We start from the raw sequence: 22,883 nt of genomic DNA on the forward strand, positions 1-22,883 counted from the left end.
TCATTATCCATTGATCGTCGATCTTTTACTCAGAATTACTAGGAATGAAAATGAGACACTAAAAAAGTATTAGATATTTAATGGAAACAGTGCCATGAACTGAATTATTTCGTACTTTTAAAATTCAATAAAGCAATGATATTTTTAAAAATAAAGAAATTAACAGCGTTAACTAAATTGCAAGTCTTAAAAAAGCTTGTACGGGGGTCCGATCAATTAATACAAAACTTGTTTTAAAGCAAAAAGCTATTTTTTTAATATTTTATTTCGATGCAGGATTAGCTTTTAAACGGCTTTTTTTTAGTGAACTTTTATGTAGGATTTTATCTCACGGAGTTGTGAATGTTTAAGTGCTACTATTTTGTGTAAAAGTGACATATTATATATTTTTTTAGTAAATAAGAAAAAGTGTGCTTAAGAATTCAATATTATGCCAAAAAATCATTAAAACAAAGCAAATAACAGCCATAAGAAAATTGTATGTCTTATACAAGTTTGTATGGAGGGACGATCGACTTATAATACTAAACTTGTTTTGTAACAAAAAAACTATTTTTATGAAATTTATTTTCTTAGCGAATATTATAAGGGTTATAAGGAATTCTATTCTATAACGAAAATTCAATTCTTAATCTTCAAAACAATGGAATTAATTAAATTACAAGTCTCATAAAAGCTTGAATGATCAATTTAATATGAAACTTGTTTTAAAGCAAAAAGCTATTTTTTATATTTTATTTAGATACAGTTTTAGCTTCTGAACATTTTTTATGAAGCACACATTTTATCCGTTATGATATTTAAAGTTTTAAAATTAGTCACCATTTTGCAAAAAAATCGACATAACGTTAATATAAGCAAGTAATTCGAATAACTATAGATCTTTTTCGATAATACGCATCCGCAGAGACGTCGTACAGTGTGCACCGAAAAAGCACGCTATAGAAAAGGATCCGAATGAGTCGATTCGCAATCTTGTACAGCAATTGGAGCTGTGTCCATCTACTTCATGAAAGATTTTGCGGAAAGATCTTGGTTTGCGAGTTTATAAGATTCAGCTCGTGCAAGAACTAAAGCCGCTTGACCATCGTGTTCGGTGAATTGATCGAATACAAGCTCATTTTCACAGCAAAATTTTGTTCAGCGATGAGACTTATTTTTGGTTGAATGGCTAAGTTTATGTGCCCAAAATCATATTTAAACACTAATGGCATAAAATTATCTTTCCAATAAAGGCAATATTATTGCCATTACCAAAATTTTTATGTATTTTATTTTATTTTAAGTTCTATAAACCACCCTTTATAATCCCAGGCCCTGCGTGTTTTTTAAACATATTACGATTTTTAAGAAAAACATAAAAATTTTGACTAATAGAATAGTGCAAAAAACAATTATCACTTCTCAGAAGTCAAAAATCCACGTCAAAAGCAATAAAATCGTGTCGTCGCAGTGGGAATGCTCGTTATCGAGCGACACCAACACGATTTTATTGCTTTTGACGTAAATTTTTGCCTTCTGAGAAGTTATAATTGTTTTTACGCCCTCATATTAACCAAAATTTGGTTTGAAAATACTTTGATCGATACTTAAAATAAAAATATAAAATCGCGTCATCACCATCCTACTACAAGTGATCGATAAATATATCTATTATATTTGGAAGCCATGGTGAAACAACAGAAAGCATTAAAATTATTTATAATATAATTTATCTTTTGACTTTAAAAACAAAAAAAAGATGATAGTTTATAGTTAATGCATTCATTCGGTAGTTATATTTTTGGCTGAATGACTACGCTAACAAGTAAAATTGCCGCACACAGAGTGAAGAAAATCCCCAAGACATTATTGAGACGGCATTACATCTACAAAAGTCACTGTTTGGTGTGCTTTATGGGCTGGTGGAATCATTGGTCTGACTTTTTCGTTCCCCAATTGAATGGCATTAATGTGGAAGAGCTTTGGTTTATCGGCCATTATTAATTTATTAATGGAAACATTCGATATGTGCATTATTTCCCGTAATGGACCTGTGAATTGGCCTCCAAGATCATGTGATTTGCATTATTTTCTGTGAAGATATGTGAAGTCGCTAGTCTACGCCGATAAACCAGAGACGATGGACGACATGGAAGTCAACACTCGCCGCTTTATTGCCGATATATACAGCTTTTAAGTTTCGCTTTATTCGAGCCAGTCACTGCGCCCATATGCCCTAAATCATATTTAAACACTAATGGCATAAATCTTTTTAATATAAGCAATTCCATGGACATTTTATTTCATTTTAAAGTTCCATGCCTCTAAAAAGAACACTTACTATGATTAATTGATTGTTTAAACTAGTACAATATTAAATATTTATCTTGCTCGGTCGTTTTTACAGGCATTGACAAATATTTGGATTAACTGTCTGATGACCTTTATCATATTTGCTTAATAATAATTATTAGAAACAAGCAAACACACGAATGCTATTATTTGATTATTTAAGGTGTAAAATATGTGTGTCATACCTCTTAATTAAGACGCAGACCGCGAACGAGTGACTAAGGAGCGAGATCTCCAATATCTGAGCTAAATGTAGAAGTCGAGATAACAAATCATCTTAGAATACATACAAATATGTGTATAAAACTCAAGAGATTGTGTGTATATACACATCGTGATAAGATCTACTCACTAACGTCACAAAACTTTAAATTTGCACAGCCCATTCAAAAAACACATGAGAGGCTTTTGGGGATTAGTGTCGAGTGACATATTTGCAGACAGAACCGCCGAGAGCTAAATTCGACCAGGCGTTTGGACACGCGAAGGTTAAACTGTACCAATGTTGTGCAAATATTTTGATAAAAAGACACCAGCATGGCGCCGACGAAGGTACGGTAGCATATCATAAAACCTTATACAGACTGGCTCATAAATTAAACTCTAACAATGGCAATGTTTGCTTGCGAGCAGAAATGCATAATTACAAGACGTTAACGATCATCTCTAGTTAATATCTCCGCGTGAATACTGAGATAAAGTCTTAAGCAATAGAATAACTTATAACTAAAGTTTCGTCTAAGTAATGGTCAAAAGCGTCAGCTAAGTACACTTTAGCAACGCTTAGTTGGCAGGTCATTTCAGAATAAATTTATGTCATTCGAGAGATTGAAAAGGTATCAAAATTTAAAAAGGCAATCTTCAGCGACCAATTAATGGCTATGAAAAGTGGATAGCATATAACAATTTATAAAAAATATTTACTAATAACAGTGGTCTGATTGTTGGGATATGTAAGGTGTTAATAATTATATTATAATGTATGTTTATTATCGATACTATTTCACCCTTTAGAACCCTGCTCAAAACATAAATATTCCATCTCACTTTATACGATATAAATTTATATCCGTTGCAATAAATTGGCTGAGAAAATATACATCTAAACCTCTCTTTTCAATCTATATTTATAAAAAATAATTATCTATTAGTCATCTACTTCTACATACATTGCTTATAATAATAAACTAATTTATGGATGAATTATAGTTTACATTTTTTGAAACCAAATAAAGTGACATTCATATATAAGAAAAAACTCATAGAAAACATTTAAATTAATATACTTTTTATCATTCAATATACAGTAACATTAATCCATATTTTGTAAAATTGACTTAAAATAATTTTTTCAGTCAGAGAATTTGTAAAGTTAGTAGCTAACAAATTATAAATAAAAAAGCTCTCTTATGTTAACTATGATATAATTACGATGTATCAACAATCGATCATTATAAAACTGTAATACATATGGATACGTTCATAAGTTATGCTTATAACGAAAGGCCCTGACCAAACGAAGGTGAAGTTAATGACAGGCGTCTTATCATTAAACTGGGTTAGAAGATTTATATTGCCTGAAATAGAACGAAAAAATAACATAAATGTGCATTGCTAATCTCTAGACCGAGATAAGTTATAAATAATGCAAGGTAAACACTACAGGTGCATTTTTTACGCGTCGCTTAAGGCTGTTTAGATATAAATATTATATATAAATAATGTTCATTTCAGTCATAAAGCATAATTAATGACTTTTATAAATATAACGTCATACTGTTAAACATATGTTTACGTTTTATATAAGTAATAAAAAAAAATATATATGTATATACTATACAAAGTTACGTTTTATATAAGCAGTATATCCGATTATAGTTACGTATACTGTGATATTTTTTCATGACGTCATTATTATATTAAAAAAAATAGAACTTCAAACGACGATATTTTTTTTGCTATAAACATTAAACACTGTAAAAAATATTTATTAAAAATATTTGCATAAGTAAAATAACATAACACTAAAGTAATTACAAACATAAATAATTAGTACTGTGATAAGAAATTTATTTTTAACTTAATCTTTAACTTGATCCTCTGACGAATTTTATGCTACATATTTTACAATCGTAAATGAATATAAATGACTTATTTATATTCATTTACGATTACGATAAATTAAATTAAAAAATACATATTCATGAATAAAAAAATACCATTTAGATATTATATGCTATTTATATACATATATTTTAAATCATATTTAGAAGCAATAATGATAAAAAAATATATATATTATAATTTTAATCGATCACTCTAGATTAGGATTTACTACATTTTTTAAATTTCACGGATGAATATTGATCTAAATGAATTAATAAATTAAATACTGCATATTGCAATTTTAAGATTTAAAATGGTTTTATAACACCCTATAAATTCTGCGTACCCTCGCGTATAAATTTATTTTGTGTTTATAAATCTCATTTGCAATCTTAAGATATTTATTTATCATTTTTGGGGAAAACTAATCTATTTAACTTGTCGAACTAGCTTTCAATTATTACTTATGTTTGTAACAACCTGCTTAGTGACACACTTAAACGTGTCAAATATTCGTGTATGTACAATGTTATTTTTTATATGAATTATGCAAATTATTGATTTAAGTGTTTCCTATTTTATAGATCATATTAATTTCTTCATAAATAAATCGCTAGTTTTACACAGCTGTTTGACGCTAGTCAAATAGTTATCAATTTGCATAGTAAAAAAAACAGAAATCAAATAAATAATTTAATTCCATTGACGACACTCAAAGATACAGTCAAATGATGTCATTTAATATAGTTAATATTATACATATATGGCAGATAACGATTGAAAACATTACGTTGTCATTTATAAACGTTCAAGTGTGCGATATCGCTTTATGGGCCACATTACTTTGCGTGAAGGCTAAACGTGAAAATTGAACTTAAAAAGATAATAATGAAACAATTATTTGCGGAACACATCGACCCTTTGACCCTGCAAAGTTTTTCGCTCAGTTCCACGCCTAATCCTCAGTTAAAATATCCGCAACGATTAAATGCTTCGGAGTTAATTATTCGCAAGGTTCCTGTTTCAAGCCGAAATAACCGTTATAAAGTTGTACGCCAGGAGAACTAATTCTCAATGAGAGCACCTAGCGTGAAGAATCACAACGGTCTGTTGGACAGAACATTTCCGACTCGATTATTACTGAATGGAAGTAGAAATAACTGAGAAATTTTGTTGAAATTTATTTTTTATGATGTCTGGAGTGTGTATTTTTAACGAGCATCTGATAACACCAGACTCTTCCGAGTTTTATATGTAATTAATTAAATTATAACATAAATTTAGATACTCTTGGCTCTCTGATTATATTAAATTTATACTGTTGTATGTTGCTATTTTATACATATATGAAATGAAAATTTGTGCTATATATTAGCAGTAAATGAGAAATTAAAATGAATACTCCATTATTATGATTAGTAGATATGGTAAACATAGCAGCTGATCATAGAAAACATATGTGTAACACTTGAGTATGCATTATATATATTTCAAGTTCGGTGAGATATTTATACATTTTTGGAGAATACACGTAATCCTATATGTATGTCTCTGAGACTACAAAAATATTTAGAAGATGAATGTTATTTTATATTTTTTTTTATGAAAACATGATTTAAAAATAGGTATAATATGCATTCATGGCAAAGAATGAGAACAAAGCTATTTTTCCTAAATCAGAATTTGTAAAATAATGGTCGTATGACGTACTTAAATTTCACGATATGTGTGCATTATGGAAATATTTATGTTACAAAGTGTACACTTGGTCAGTGCATGCATTGACTAACTCACGAAAGTATTCACGAACATAAAAACTATCACTTTTCATTCAGGGACGCTGCGGTAGATAAAAAAGCACCTCTAACATTTTTGTACAAGAAGGACAAAGAAAATAAAACAGGACAAAACTCCTTTGAGAAATATTGTCCTCCTCAAAAATTGTAATCTACTTTTGTCCTTCTTTGTTCTTATTAAACAAAAATTGTTCAAAAATACTTTTTTTTAAGCTCTCGTAGCAATTTTTCCTTTTCAAAAAATTTTACACTAATATCACTTTAGACGAAAAATTTCAAGATGGATTTTGAACAAAAATTTCCTAAATGACCTTTTTTTAGCTCCCACCGCAATAATAACCTTTTTATTTTTAGTGTCCTCCTTTGATATTTTTAAAATCTGGTCACATTACCTTAACTATAGTATTACCAGATGTCAGATCTTCAGCGCTGTGTCAGATCGTAACGTGTGACCAAACTATTTCTAGAACATAATCACAGGTAGCACATCGACTGTTTCAGCGATGGCTTTCATCTAATTTACCGCATCTGACAGTGACAGTTATAATATCAATTTTACCAGACAGAAAAATGACGAACGGTTTCTTTACGAATCACTTAAAATCTGAAATGTGTATAAATTATGTACCACTTAATATGCATTCTAAAACTTGGTTTGTTTTTATTTTTTATAATGCTGTATGGCAACGTCAACTATAAGTCTGCGGACCACTTTTTCTATAGCAAACATTTCGGGGGCTAGTCTTTTGCTAGTGGAAGCTAAAAAAGATCACATCAGACATTTTTGATAGATAGACGAATAAAAATATATTAGGGGACTTTTTTTTAATTTCATTTAAAAAAAACGCGTACCACCAGTTGGACAAAGCTGCTGTATGACATTCATCTGATTTGCCGCATTTGACAGTGACAGTTTTAATATCACTATTGTCAGTGCGAAAATTTTTGCGAAATAGGCGACACAAATGTTTTTGGTTGCTGTGAGTAAAAACACCTTACTCGGAACGAAATCTTCCATTGAAACATGGGGTGTTTTTTTTTGCTATGTCCCTAAAGCACTCCAGATGTTAATCCAAACACTACCGAAAGAAAGTCATGCGACCCGAAAGATAAATAAGTCACAACTAACCGTCAAAGTTATTCAGATAAAAACGTCCTTTTTTGCACACCCCTAATATTATTCAATTTCGTTAATTTTTTATATATTAATCGGCATTTGCGGATTTTTTTATGTCAATACAGAGGCTCTCAATATATTTTATAAAATATTTTTTATTATGTTAATTTATTGGAATTATTTTTCATAGAAATCATTTACATTAAATCAAATTAAAAAACATATTAGATAAATAAAATGTTTTTTATTTATTATTTTTTTAGTTATGCATGTAAATATATGACTATCTAAGGTACTTCAAAACAGTGAAAGATCGACCACCGTACATGTATGGCGATACCCCTCAAAGGGTTAAAGCTTAAGATATTTTAGAAAAAGAGTTTTTAACAGCAATTATTTTCGATGAACTTGAAAACTTGATAATTAAAAAAGTTGGGAGGTCGCGCGCTTCGGACACCACAAAAGAGCTTATTCTAATCCTTAATATAGTTTCAAATTATATTACAAAGCAAACAGCTATAGATGACAAAATAGAATTTCATTCTCGACAGCTGAATATTATGATATGAAATATAAATATTTATATAACATCATATGTAAAAAGTCGCTATTATAATTAATAAGAAAATATAACTATTATATATATATAAACGCCACATACCATTTATAAAATTTATAGCGATTAATTCTGAGATTTGGGTGATTCAACGGAAGTCACAACAGGAAAATTCCAAACGATAGACGAAAAAATTAGGAATTTGTTTACGATGTATTGAAAGCAGTTTTGCGAATATATTATAATAATAAATAATAAAAAGGTCAGAGATTAATGACTTAAAACACATTAATCACAACATGAGTTAAAATAATGTTATGTAACGATCAAAATGTACGCTGGCACTGAGCTCTAGATATATCGCTTTAACTTAACAGATAAACCATAACTACCGGTTAAAATAACAGAGCGAGTCGCGAACACAATAACAAAACCCACTGTTTGGATCGCAAGAAACGATTACGGCGCACCCCTCGTTTTAATTATTTTAAAAACAGTTTTAACGTGACTTTTAACATGACATGTAATCAAATCTTTTTCTCGGATTCTTCAGAAAAAATGTTTACGTTCATCAATCGATGACAATTTTGCATGTGAAAAGAACTAGAAACATCTATAAATTCTTACAGTTACTTAAATTCAATAACTTGAAGTATAGTGTACAGTATTAGCATATTTACACACAAGTCATTATTTTTGATGTTTTAAATAGCAGATTTTGTTATATCACGAATATGAACTGTCAGGTGAAATTTTATATAAATTAACCGTTAAAGTTTATTCAATGCGTTATATAACAGTTTCCCTAATATATGCAGATACGAGTGAATCGAGAGTTATCTTTCGAGTGTTTATGCGGAATGAATCCGGTAGCGATATACACAGTATAGCATCATATAATACGTACACTGTGTATATCGTTGAATTAATTTGGAATACAATCGATCGTTTATATGTATTTATGCTAAATATTTTTTCTAAATAAATTTAGTACTCACTCGTTCGTTTGACGGCCATCTCTATTTTATAATAAAATCACAAGATCACTAGATTTGTTCATATTGTCCCAGCTGCATCTGGAACTGGAATGGAAATGGTCGATTTTTATGTTATTTTTAAATTTTAGGTCTTAACGCCGCGATCGATTCGGACGCGTCGCGCGTGTGTGTATGTGGATGAAGTTTTCCGCGAATATTAAATTCATGAATGAGTTATTTGAATTTAAAAACAAACGTGCGCCGGGATGTCGCGGACTTGAATGAAAAGCGCGCGTAATTTAAACGTCAAAAAAGTGCGCTTTTGTTTTGAACGAGCGCCATCACTGGGGTGGGGGTTGGAAAGCGCGTAGTTTCAGTGCTCTGAGGAGAATTTATTGCCGGATCGTACGTACGTACGTCGCGGAGGATGTCGCGCGTTTGTGACATCGGTTGTCGACGGTTGCCGGCCAAGTGTGCACAGTCGCGTGCGAGCGCCGATAGCGCCGCGTGCGGAGTGGTATGGCAACCGGTATCGATCGGCGCGCGCTTGCGGGGGCACGGGCCTAGGGCTAGGGCCTCCGGCTCCGGACCCCGATCAGCCGGTCGCCGTCAAAAATCGAAACGCACCGGCCGGTCGAGCTTCAAAGCTCTGCTCGGGTCGACGTGTAACTTTTGCGATTTATGATGGATTAACCCTCAATGGTTCAAGATCAGATACGTTAACGTTGTTTTGCATTGTGTACGAAGGTGATGGTAATGTATTTATATATTTTATTTTCTCGTAAATTAATTCGAAATGAAAATATTAAAGGTTTTTTTTTTGTTTAAAGAAGGACAAAAGGAGGACAACGGAGGAAAAAAGTTAATAGAAGTTTTTAAGATGTGATTTGGGCCTGTTCTCCTTGAGGGACTCGATTCTGTAAAAAATCATAGCAAGAATATATGTACATATGTATAAAAAAGTAAAAACCGACCTCAAATAATGAATTTGAACTAAACTACAGTTGTTTGAGATATATGTACTAATGTATTTCAGATACAAGTTCCTTTAGCCCTTTTTAATACATACAAAAAATAAAAGGAGCGGAACATTGCCTTCAAAAGCACACACTTTCCCAATAAACATTATTATTCAAAGGGACAGATTATAGTTTTTGACGCCGCTCCGCTTGTGTTAAAATTTGTTTGCAAATTATTGTTGATGTTATTGCTTTGTGAACGGTTAAAAAACATTAGACATGAGAGAAAATATTCAACGAATGTAAATTAATAGCAGTAAATTTAGGTATTCGATCTGAAAATTCAGAATACGTAAGGAAGAAGCAAAGAAATAACAAAAAATCAACAACAGTACCAGCTGAGTTATATAAATTTTATGTTTTTATATATTGTTTAAGTATATTTTCACCAGTAGATATATATTTCTACAAGGCGCTAATATGCTGCTCTAAAATGTCTATGAAGCTCAATTTGACAGTTGCGTAACGTAAATTTGTTTTTCAAAACCAAACCTAACCTAATTAAAGTTGTATAACTAATTATGGTGACCACACACAGATGACCAAGTTTGAAAGTGTCTTTGTCTCAACACTTGCGTTAATTTAGTGTGACCAAAATAAGCAGCCATAAGCATGGAATAATACACAATAGCGTAAAGAATTTTGGATCACACAGCCCTCGTTATAATCCCATAAATAACACTAGTTTTGTTATTACAGTAAATATTCTCCGTCATTGAGAGAATATTTCTTTGTTGCGAAACGGTCACAGATATAATAATTCATTTAGACTATGCCCATCAAGTGAACGTCGCTTTTTAAAGGCGTATGACTGCAGCGATTGCCTGGATGATCGCTGCATAATTGCGACTGGTCAGTAAGCTTTGCAGCCCTGGATACTTAAGCCTGAACTCCGAGGAGGAAAAGGCAGTCACCAGCAGCCATTCAAGGAGACCAGCAGACGTGAGTCGCTCACGGACAACATACGATTATGGACTCACACATTTTGCCGCCAGTTTCTCCACCACCGCTCGGAGAATATACTGTCGCTGCCACACCAATCAGAACTCTGAGGATCGTTCAGTTACATCATTCCTCCGCCAGCTTCTCCACCACCGATCGGAGAAAACATCTCGCCATTTAACGTCTGTAACAATAATTGTAAATATAAAGTAATAAATCTCAAATAAGCTTCGACTTTGAGTCTCCTTGGCTACGAAGTCAACACAAACCTTAAATAATTATATTTATGTCAAGTCAAAAATAAAAACTAAACCAAATCATCTCTCAGGGGAAAATAAGCGGAAAAATAAAAGTACACACAGACATCGCATCTCACATATTTCTCCACAGTTTGTCTGTATTTTGATATAACATTACGTTTTAAAAATATGATAGCTATCCCTACCGATATTATTATGGACTTCAAATATAAGAGGCATTTTCAAAGTATTTTCAAACCGAATTTTGGTCAATAGGACAGAGCAAAATAAATTATCACTTCACAGAAGGCAAAAATTCACGTCAAAAGCAATAAAATCGTGTCGGCGACGTCGTAGTGGGAACGATCGGCAACGAGCGTTCCCACTGCGACGGCGACGGCACGATTTTATTGCTTTTGACGTGGATTTTTGACTTCTGAGAAGAGACAATTGTTTTTTACGTTCTCCTATTGGACAACATTTGGTTTAGATATACTTTATTCAATTTCGTAATATTTTTATAAAAAGACTTAATATAAACGCCTGATAATTAGGCATTATTTTTTAAATTAATTATAAACAATTGTTTTTTTATAGCAAAAGCCGTGGCATCTAAGATATCAGTTCAGGCCTTTCATATACATACAAATAATCTTTATTACAAAATTAATCTGTTAGAGATAAGCAAGGTCCAGGACAACTGACATTTTTGAGAGCATTGGGAAAGAAAACACAAAATGTTAATACCATTTTAGTGGTATTTAATATAAATTAAATGATACTAGAAACTTTTTGAGCTTTAGCACTTGCAAATTCGCTATCTAGAATACGCGTTATCTGATAATTTATGTTTAACGTCGCAAGTTCATTAAGTCGCCCTTGACCCATCGTCGATCGTAAAAAGTTTTTAATCCCCTTCAGAGCACTGAATGATCTTTTCCTTCAATCGCACTCACAGGCTTTGCTAAAACTGCGAAGCAGGGTCGCTATTTAAGTAGCTATTATCGATAATTTCTTTAAATAATTCTGCCGGTTTCGTGCTAAGCTTAAGGTTGGATTTGTAAACACGCTTTATCGGTATTAATACTTTCAATCATTAAATTTATATTTATTTTGTAATAAATTAAAAACAATACATATAATGAATAGCTTGAAATAACGCATCCATAAATGATTTAATCAAAAATGATCCGCCTGTTTCTTTCATAAGTTGTTTATTACTATTACATTTTTCTACATACGCAAAATATTCCTAGTATTTTGTGTGCTTTGATAATAAGAATCGTTTGATACAATTACTGCAGAAATAAACACATTATTATTTTATCAAAAATCTTTCAACCATTTCATGATCCTATTTTTTTGAATGAGTGATCTAAACAACACTTTTTTGTTTTATAATTGTATATTAGCATTTTTAACATAATTTAAAAATAAAACATATAAGTAATGAAAATTCATAAAAAACTTGATCTATTAATACAAAATATCAACAAATATTGTTTCATTCTTTGTGTAATTTGAAAACGAAACCAAATTGAATACTAAAAAAACAAGTAACTATAATAATAAAATAATAAGGAATTGAATTGTTTATCGTATGTAATGTATAATAAACAAGTCGAAACACAGAAGTGTGTCTCGGGTTGGCAATAATCGACAAAAGTGCCGCGAGAGAGTTTGTCTCATACAAAACCGTGAGTGAATCTGTATTGGTCCATTAAATTTCTCACAACATATTTATTTAAAGTAGATGTAGAGTCCCTTACCGCATTAAAGGTTCTCAAAGGCCTTTGAATGTCCTTTGATATGTTGTCCAAAAAAGTGCTTCACGTCTAGATATTTTAGTTTCTCCATGTTTTTGATTTTAATTCGATTTTTCCGAAAATTAAAAAAGTGAACATAAGAATTTTTATTTTTCGAAAAACTATGATAAATCAAAATATATATGTAAAATATAATTATAATATAATAGTATATTATTGTAATAATATATATCTTTATATTATATTATGTATTTATAAATAGAGAACTGGATGATCCTTGAAGAGAATAAATTCCAATAGGAATTTAACGCGAATAATCGAAGGACCAGAACGGATCGATTACAGAACGTCGAGTAACAAAAAAAATATCTGGCTACCGTAGTTATACCTGAATCGTAGAGAAAATTGTCTATGACAGCTGATGTTACTATATATTTTTCATATTTTGAACAAGATAAAGATATTAAACTTCAAATTACTATGAAAAACGAGATTTAAGTTCACCGACAGTACAATTTTATTAATCTGCTGATTCAATCAACACAGAGCAGTTTGAATTAGAGTAGCTTAGAAAATCGTAAAAAATTTTTTGCCATTCAAATACTTCCGGCTTTTATTAAAAAGTTCCAAAAAAGCATGAATATTTTTAAACATCTGGCTCGGTCCCATCTTTTTTTATGCAGCTGTATAAAAAACATGTAGCGGTTAAAAATATTTAAATATATTTGTACAAATTTAATGTACAGCAAAAAATAAGTTCCATGAAATTTCTCGAGAAATTAGCAAATTTTGGGCTAGAAACTTGAGACCTTACCAAATATAATAATTTGTCCTTTTAGATATCGTTGGTATTGTTCTCGAACGCGTGTCCTGGAGGTGATCGCTCAAACAGGCGAAGCATAAGTTCTTGAGCAAAGTGATCCGTGTAACAAAGAAGTTTTTGGAGCGAAGTAGTAGTCCGAACGTCGATGTGTATAGTCCGGCTTCGTACCGCGAAATATACACCTTCGTGCACGTAAATCATATACCTACCCCAAATATTGCGATGTGTTGTAAATGAATCGCACCAATTTTTCTGCGGTTGTTTGACACAAATTTTCATTCGCCATGTTGTGAGCATCATAAGTCACTGAATTAAATGAGTGATATTCTTCTTTCTTCTATCTTGAAAAAAACAGAATGATTCGATTATTTCAGGCACGTTGTTAATGTGCAAATTTTCAATAACCATGAGTCATTCTACATATATCTTCGTTATGCCTATATTGTTGTAAAGTTTAACTTATTGACAGTCGAATTTTATAAGTAATCCCTTTTCTAGCGTCTCATTTGTATTCCTACGGTAGTATTTAAAAGTTCATTCACTCCAGCTTTATTAATAAGTTTATTGATATTAAATAAAAAATGTTTACAAATGGCATACATAACAAATTGTGATTAGAAACTACTATTTTTACACGTTTTTAGCTAAATATATTAATATAATGCTTATGTATCCTCCCGACGCGACGGCTTTTAATTATTGAAACATAATAACTCATAATGCCAATCGAGTTTTTCAATTCGTAGAAATTATATCAGAATTCAGTCCACATGTCCAATTGGCTTTCCGCTTTTCCATGGCCAAACTATTCAATTCTTAGAACTCAGACTGTTCACAGGTATTGGTTAATATTATGCACGAAGTGTAAGAAATTCTATGGTTTTATTGGTTATTTTTCTAGACAACAGCTGGCGCCGATATGGTCGAGGTGTAAAAACTTCGATTGGCGCCGATTTGTCGAGTTCTTTGCAGTTCTGCGATTGCTTTTGATTCTATGATAGATTGATCTTCGAATAAACAAGTTATATCGATAGCGATGGCAACGTTGAAAAAGTACAGGCCAATATTATGTACGATTTGTATATAAAAGATTCATTGACTAAGAATAAAATGTATAAGGGTGCGATCAGGTTTTTACATAAATCAATATTCTTGACGAATGGCGGTTTCTAGAAAAATGCTTGCAATTTTAGTTGGAAATAAGAAAATATTATTCAATTATATAGTCGTCATTTTTGTTATAATACTTACTTATATATTACATATTTATAAATAGCTATTTGGAAATACAATATTGCATAAATACGGAACACGATATGGCTTCACAATACGATCCAAGTCACCCAAAATGAAAATGAATTGTAAGCTTGCTGCTAAATTGTAAAACATGTAATTCTATCTCATCTTTGTTTTTTAATCCACAATTTTATGATATTTACCTGTTGAAAAATCTTATCTCCTGATTTTTTGCCAAGTTCAAAAGTTAAGCGACGATTAGATCAATCATATATTTCTTATTTAATATTAACAGCGATCCATCAATGTGATAGGTAGAGGTTGAAGAACATTAAATAAACTAAAACTAGGTAAACAAATTAATACACAGTATCAAATACAAAAAAAAATTACATCATATCTAACATGTCATATTATTTTTAATTGTCCAACAGTCGTGAGCTAATAGTCAAATTTGCAGTATAATATTTTTTTTAGTCTAATATAATCGCAATAGTATACTTAACATTTCTTCCAAACGAGTCTGATCTAAAACGGTCTATGAATATAAACAGCATATGATTTGAATCAAAATAGAATCATGGCTCCTATAATATACGAGGTTATAATAAAATAGGAATATATGTATACAAGGCCACCGAGAGCAAACCCGGACCCTGGGAAAACAATGATTCCGGGCCTCATGACAAAAATGTAATTTTATATATTTTTTAACACCGCAATATAATTTCTTAAATAAATTATTGTTTATTCAAGAAATTATATTACGATATTAAAAAATATGTAAAATTACATTTTTGTCATGAGGATATTATTATAGGTACAGGTTAACCCTTTCTATGCCACAAATAAATATAAAAATTAGCCACCGTTGCGACATATTTTCTGAAATAATATTTTATGCGAAATATTTTAATTAGGCATTAAAAATATCTTCTCATAATATTTTAATATTTACCTGATAATTAGTCGGGTTTTCTTTGCTGCTCAGTGTTGCCTTATACTAAATTTCCAGTCCAGGTCAAAAGCAATAAAATTGTGCAATTGCAGTAAAAATTCTCGATAATCAAGCGCTTATATTAAGACTTTTTATAACAATATTAAGAGTGAGAATCGAATAAAACACATCTAAGCCGAAATTTGCCCAATAAGAGAGCGCAGAAACAATTATCGCTTCTCAGAAGTCAAAAATTCACGTCAAAAGCAATAAAATCGTGTCGGTGCTGTCGCAGTGGGAACGCTCGGCAACGAGCGTTCCCACTGCGACAGAATTTTGATCATCTCCTATTGATCAAAATTCTGTTTTAAATTACTTTAATCCATAAGAAGTCTATAGTAATATCGGTAAGGATAGCTATTATATTTTTAAAAGTAGTGTAATATTGAAATGCAGACAAACTGTTGAGCAATATGTGAGATGCGATGTTTGTCTACTTATTCTTTCGCTTATTTTTTCCTGAGAGATGATTTGAATTAGTTTGTATTTTGGACTTGATCCATGAAAGTTCTAAAACTATAATTAGGTTAGGTTTGAGTTTGAACAGCAAATGGACGTTTCGCAACTGTCAAATTGAGTTTCATTGACATTTTGTAGGAGAATATTAGCGTCTATCAGTTTAATTATATTTTCGCTATTAGAAATATATACCTGCTGGTGAAAATATATTCAGACTTTACTAGTGTAAATATAACTTTACCAAAAAATACACATTCACTGTAACATTTATACATTGAATGTAAATAAATATAATACTAAAGTTAAAATCATATCATTTTACTAGCACCTGCCAGATATTTATTATTTTCACTGATAAAATATATATTTACTGGTAAAAATGTATTCCGATATGATTTTACTGAAATGACATATTTACAAAAATACTTTTGGAATAGATTCGAGACTATTTATTCTAGATTTTTTTTGTGAATAAACACATGTAACTGAGTGTATTATTCAGTGGCGTAGCTATGGTGGGGCGAGTAGGGCGGGACGCCCCGGGCGGCACTTGCTTGGGGGCGGCATATTTGCGATGGGATCTTAACCCTAAATGCACTAAAATATATATATACACGAATAGCAAGAGCTTAAGAATAACCAATTAATTATTTTAAGAAATTCTGATTTTATGATCATGCAAAAATGTATAGGGGGGGGGGCAATTTTAAGGATCGCCCCGGGCACAAGATACCCTAGCTACGCCACTGGTATTATTTATTTATTTTGCTGCATTAAATCAAGTTGTCAAATTACTGATAATAAAATCTATAAAAACATTAAATTTATATAATTCAGCTAGTGCTATTGTTGATTTTTCGTTATTTCTTTGCTTCTTTCTTAAGCATTAGATCTTAATTTTCAAATCGAATACCTAAATTTAATGCTATCAATTTACATTCGTTAAATAATTTCTCTCATGCCACTTTTAATCTGACCATTTAAATAATAATATTTATTGTGAAAGTATTACCTAGAAAGTTTGTGCTTTTGAAGGCAATGTTCCGCTCCTTGTATTTCTAGTATAATTTGTATAAAAAGGGCTAAAGGAATTTCGATCTGAAATACTATCTCAAACAATTGTTGTTTAGTTAACATACATTATTTGAGGTCAGTTTTTAGTTTTTTGTAAATAAATACCTGCTATGATTTTTTTCCAGAGTTGGGCCAAGGAGAATGGGCTCTGGAATTTGTTCCTTTCAGGCCTGTATATATATATATAGTTTACATGTTTCAGATTATATGGTATCAATCTTAACATTTCATGCATTCTGAACTAACTTAAATACAAATTAAATCTTAAGCTAATACATTTGAAAAAATATTTGGTTCGAATTACACCATTGCACACAGGAAATACCCCGGTATACAATTTACGAAATTCAAGTCCATTTTTTACAAGGTTTATATTACTCTGGAGACTACTATATATTCGGTGTACCTTATAAGAATAAGGGTCTTATAAGGAAACTGAAATATATGCTACTAGAAGCGAGCGCTTTGACGTCATACTACTATAATTCTATTTTATTAACCCGTTCGATTAGGTGATTTGTGCGTATGCCCAAAATTGGACTAATTCTATTATTGTAGCTCGTAAATTTCACGAGGATGACACGTGAAACGAATAAAATGACACTGAAAGCCTAAATTAGCATTCGGAGGTCGAAAAGTATTAATTTAATGTTAACGACGTTTAGAAACTGATATCTTGGCAATTTATTATGCTATGTATTGTTAAACGTCAGTTTCATGCATAATACTTTTTTGTAGCATACTACTTAAAGTAAAAAGAGCTGAAATGTATATTATGGATATATAAATATATGTATATATTTGAATACATTTATGTACAAGGGAAGGTTAATATTTTTTCGTTATTTCATATTGTTTTATGATTAGTATGGCAAAAAAAACACCTATAAATAGTGTTGAAATTATGATTTCGTAAAAGTAAAAGCCATCGAAGTAATACATAATATTTGCATAATAATGAAAATGAAAATTTAACGTTGATTAAGAACAGTAACAAATATATAAAAGTTATGGGTATTGCTTATAGATATCAAATTAAAGCTTTTTAAAAAGCAGATATTTATTTAAGTATTTTTCAAATACATTATTTAGTTTAGACGTATGAAAAAGTTTCAATACAATAAATAGTAGAAAACATTATTCATCATTCTATTATATTACAATAACGTTAACCAATCGATAAAATCGATTATATAATAATATATTTATAATCAAAAATGGTTCAACAAATAATATTTATGTAATGTATTTAATCCTTTTTGATACATTGTAGATTAAATATTGTGTTACAAATAATAATTATCTAAATCCATCTAGAGTCTAGACCTTTAAGCGTACGTTATAATACATGAACGATATACATGTATAATCTAGTATAATACCTACACAAAATACTAGTTAATTTAGAACGCTTCTTAACTGTAATAAATATACAAAAACAAAAGTTATTTATAATATTATTTAAGTTAACCTTCAAAATATGTCATAAAAGGCATTCATTTATTTATTTTAGATTTATTCATTTTTTTTCAATTTTCGTCTTAAATAATGATTTGTACGGCCATATATAAAGTGGATATACACATAATATTATATAACGTCGTCGCGATCGTTAGGGGTTGGTTCGGTCGCCTTGATATTACGCAACCCTGTAGAAAATTTGTGAGTAAACAAAATCAGACGTACTTTGATCATCTACACATAATAATAGCACGTGATCGAGAATGCATCATCAGCATGTGATCGTGATATGAAAGAAGTATTACCGTAACGATCTTGACGTTTCGTCGCATATCTATGATGGGTTTTTTAATATTATTATTTGTGTATCTATTAAAAATAATCACTACTTTAAAATTAGCACGCATTATATTCGTGCGTGTATATAGTATGTATTAAAATGATAAATTTTATATTCTGTGCTACGCAGCTTATAGGTACTTTTAGTGAAAAATTCATTAATTTTAGAGTTGGCGAAGTTTTCATATGACATCGCGTTATATAATTTAACGCAGCATATCACATATATTATATAATACAAAGAATACCACAAATATAATTTATTGAAATAAAATTTAATGAACAATCTTAAGTCAACGTGAATATTATATAAACTTGTAATATTTATTTGATTTGTTTTAATACTATATGCTAAATTAAAGTGTATAGTATTGATTTACGTGGCAATGAAATTGTCATCTTATTTCCAATTCAATGAATATGATGACAGTTTAATCCATCATGATGGATGTCTAATGATATACGGATAAACTATAGTCGATAGTTAAATACTATTTTTAAATATTAGTTAGTTTATGAAATTATTATAATATGTAATTTTATAGCTGTCAAATTACATATATGCTGACAATATAATGTCGATCATTATTAAGTAATAGCTTATATAAACAATTAAATTATATGTTATAACTAGTTTAAACGCAAATAGTGTTTTTTAATCTAAAATCTGGTATACATCAATGAATATAAAGTTTTTATCAGGATAAAATAAGACATATTCTTGAACTAAAATTGATTGATAGCTTTTTGCTATTTTAAATTATATATTTTCATACATTTATACGTGTAATGGAAGACCTATATGATACATATGTCTGATAATATATTTTCAGATTACTATAAGTAGTTTTTAGAATTTTACCTGAAAAATACAAAGCATGTTAACGAGACAGATATAGACATATGATCTTTCTGATAGTGTCCTTAATGATAAGATGACCTATATATTTACATCTAATATATTCATTAAAAGTATTTCATATATTCACTTCCCATAATTTTTTTTTTCAAAGTACATATTGAATCTGCTAAAAATATTGTAAGAAAAAAATCTTTATGTTTTTAAATTTCTATCGTGTCTGGGAGATCAGAATTAGTGTATTATATAATTATATTTCCAATCCGTGAAGTTTAATGATCTGCATTCAAGTGCTTACTGCTGTGACACCTGCAAGTCCCCAGAAGTGGAGGCGCCAAATGTTTCGCTTAAAATCCGCATAAGAGTCGTCCGCCAAAAGCTAAATATACAAACTCTAGAGACAAGGGTGGAGTTTTGTTACCGGAGTCTCCTTGGACTTATCAAGGTTCGTTATTTTTGTTCAATTATGCTTAAAATAAAACCTGCTTTTGCGTTTGTTTCGACAGTTTCATGAAACAGTGCATTTCTCGTTACTTTTTTATATTAAAAGTATTGTGTTGGCAAACCAATTTTACAGCATAATAATGAATACTAGTGAGTCGGTTAATTTTATAACACGAGTCAAGTGTATTCATAGACTAGGTAGGAGTCATATGAGGTGTGGGTTGAAATATCTTTCCCAAGGGAGATGTGTCAACAAAAAGTTTAAGCACTACTGGTTTAGCTCCGTTTTGGGATAACACTTCTGATTACTTTTTCAATTCTATATATATATATAACTATTAATATTATGTCGGGCCCTTTTGTATCTACTTATATAAATATATATAAAATATAAACACAATGCACGAGAGACGTCTAGCAAATTTCAATGCCCTGGCAGCCGCCGAATACGATTCATTATTTTTGTCTGGTGCAGACATACGCATCTGGGGGTTCTTTCACACCGGTTAAATTTAAATCGGGATGGGGTTGTGTCGACGAACTGTCAATGACCCCACCAACTAACGCCCCATCGAAATGCACTTGTATTTGACTATACAAAAATGCTCGTTACGATGTACGCATAAACTCCCTTCGCGAATCACTTACGAAAGGGTGTGTGAAACATTGCAAGTATTTTTATAAGCATATACTACACATATGTAATGATAAATAGCCAATTCAGACGAATCACTAAACAGTGACGAGACGTAATAAATATTTCTTTAATTAATTTTTCTACACACTGTATCAACACAAAAAACTTTAGCTTTTCACTTACAAAATGTGTGCAAAAACAATTTGTATTAAACGTGACATTGTTTTGACCATTTAATGTATCACGTGGCGTGGAAAAACACGAAATTTTGAGGAAGTGGATACGTCTTGATTTTAATTGCAAGGTATTTCATTTTCTAAGGCTGTAAATATTATCGACATAATATGTTTTCAAAAACAAAACGCTAGATATAAGAAGAGGTAAATATGATATCAATAAAAATAAATTAAAATCGAGGATTCTTATGTATTTTTTCAAATATTCAAATAAGTCCTTAAAATATACTATTTTATTACTAGCTTTCTTACACAGCTTCGTCAGGGGTTTGTTTTTAATTATATCATATTGATGAATACATTTTTCGAATTTCTTGAACTGAGAAATAAAAATGTATTCGACTTTTATATTCGATTTTTAAAAAAATAGTTGTAAATATCGTAGAAAAAATAATGCTTTTTAAAACATATCAAAAATGAACTAATGTATCTTAACAAGAAAGTCAATTAATCTATGGAATCTATACTACATATATTCTTAAAATTAAAATCATTATTTAAGTACGCACAAACTAAATTAATTTAAAAATAATTGTAGCAGATCGTTCTATAATATTTCATATATAAATCATTTGAGTAGATATAGATTTTTTTCTTAAAAAGTAATCGGCTATATTACGAAAGGCATTTTCGTCTTTTTAACGGCCCTATAAAAGTATCGCAGCTAGTGTAAAAATAAATAGTCGTATCTTGATTTGGAACCCAATTTTTGTCATCCTAAAATAGATGCTCTCTATCTAACTCCACATAGTTTCGTTTTGTCTTCGGTCGTGTAACAACCGCTTTTTATTGCCAAGAATAAAATCAATCCACGACTTTTGTGTCAGATAAATTTAAAAATTAAATTACAGCTACTATAGTAAAAGTGTATTAATAATTCAAACACTTTGTTTTTCGTTTAACAGGTTTCGTTCCGGGATTTATCTTTGAAAGATAAGCTCCGTGCGAAATGTCCCACGGTGCAGACCCTCGACTTGCCTTAAGACAACATGAATGATTGAATATTGTTTAATTAAACGTTACAAGAGGTCTCTATAAACTGGGGATAATGTCAAAACTAAGTGTTTGGGTACCGCATAGAATTTCCAGCAATCGGATAATTTTAAATTGGTATTTATCTGTAGATGGCAATGCGTGGAGATGATGGGCATTATTTTCTACCACGATAATGCTAGAACACAAGTAGTATGCTTGGACAAAAAATGGTTGTCCTTAAATATAAAATTTTACAACATCTATTCCGACCCCTTCATACATATATTATTGACAAAAATAAAATTTTGGAAATGAACACTGTTCTAAAACCAGAAGAATTTAATGAATAATGTACATCATGTGATTGTTATTTAAAACTGCAAATACGTAGTATTTGCATTATTTTAAAAAAAAATGTAAAGTTTTTGAAGTAGATTTAAATATTTTTATTTTTATTTTATTATTTATTTTAAATAATTTATATTTAATAT

General features: G+C 30.4%; 1 protein-coding gene across 7 annotated transcripts in view; it reads right to left on the reverse strand.

Annotated features, from left to right (window-relative positions):
• Nhe2 (Na[+]/H[+] hydrogen exchanger 2) overlaps positions 1-9,391 on the reverse strand; it is a 104,541-nt gene extending 95,150 nt beyond the window's left edge. Inside the window, exons 1-2 of one of the 7 annotated variants that reach the window (XM_088197289.1) lie at positions 9,300-9,391; positions 8,908-8,991 (exon numbers count right to left, since the gene is read on the reverse strand). The gene's annotated coding sequence lies outside the window, so the exon portion shown is untranslated. Of the gene's footprint in view, positions 1-2,519; positions 2,557-8,907; positions 8,992-9,295 lie in introns of those variants that run through there. The other 6 variants (XM_088197293.1, XM_088197294.1, XM_088197295.1 and 3 more) reach the window with 6 other exon arrangements.
• Between the last annotated feature and the right edge of the window lie 13,492 nt (positions 9,392-22,883).

The sequence above is a fragment of the Plectrocnemia conspersa genome, unplaced genomic scaffold (genome assembly GCF_051122295.1).
Source record: "Plectrocnemia conspersa isolate PC_06_02 unplaced genomic scaffold, ASM5112229v1 ptg000011l, whole genome shotgun sequence".
NCBI lineage: Eukaryota > Metazoa > Arthropoda > Insecta > Trichoptera > Polycentropodidae > Plectrocnemia > Plectrocnemia conspersa.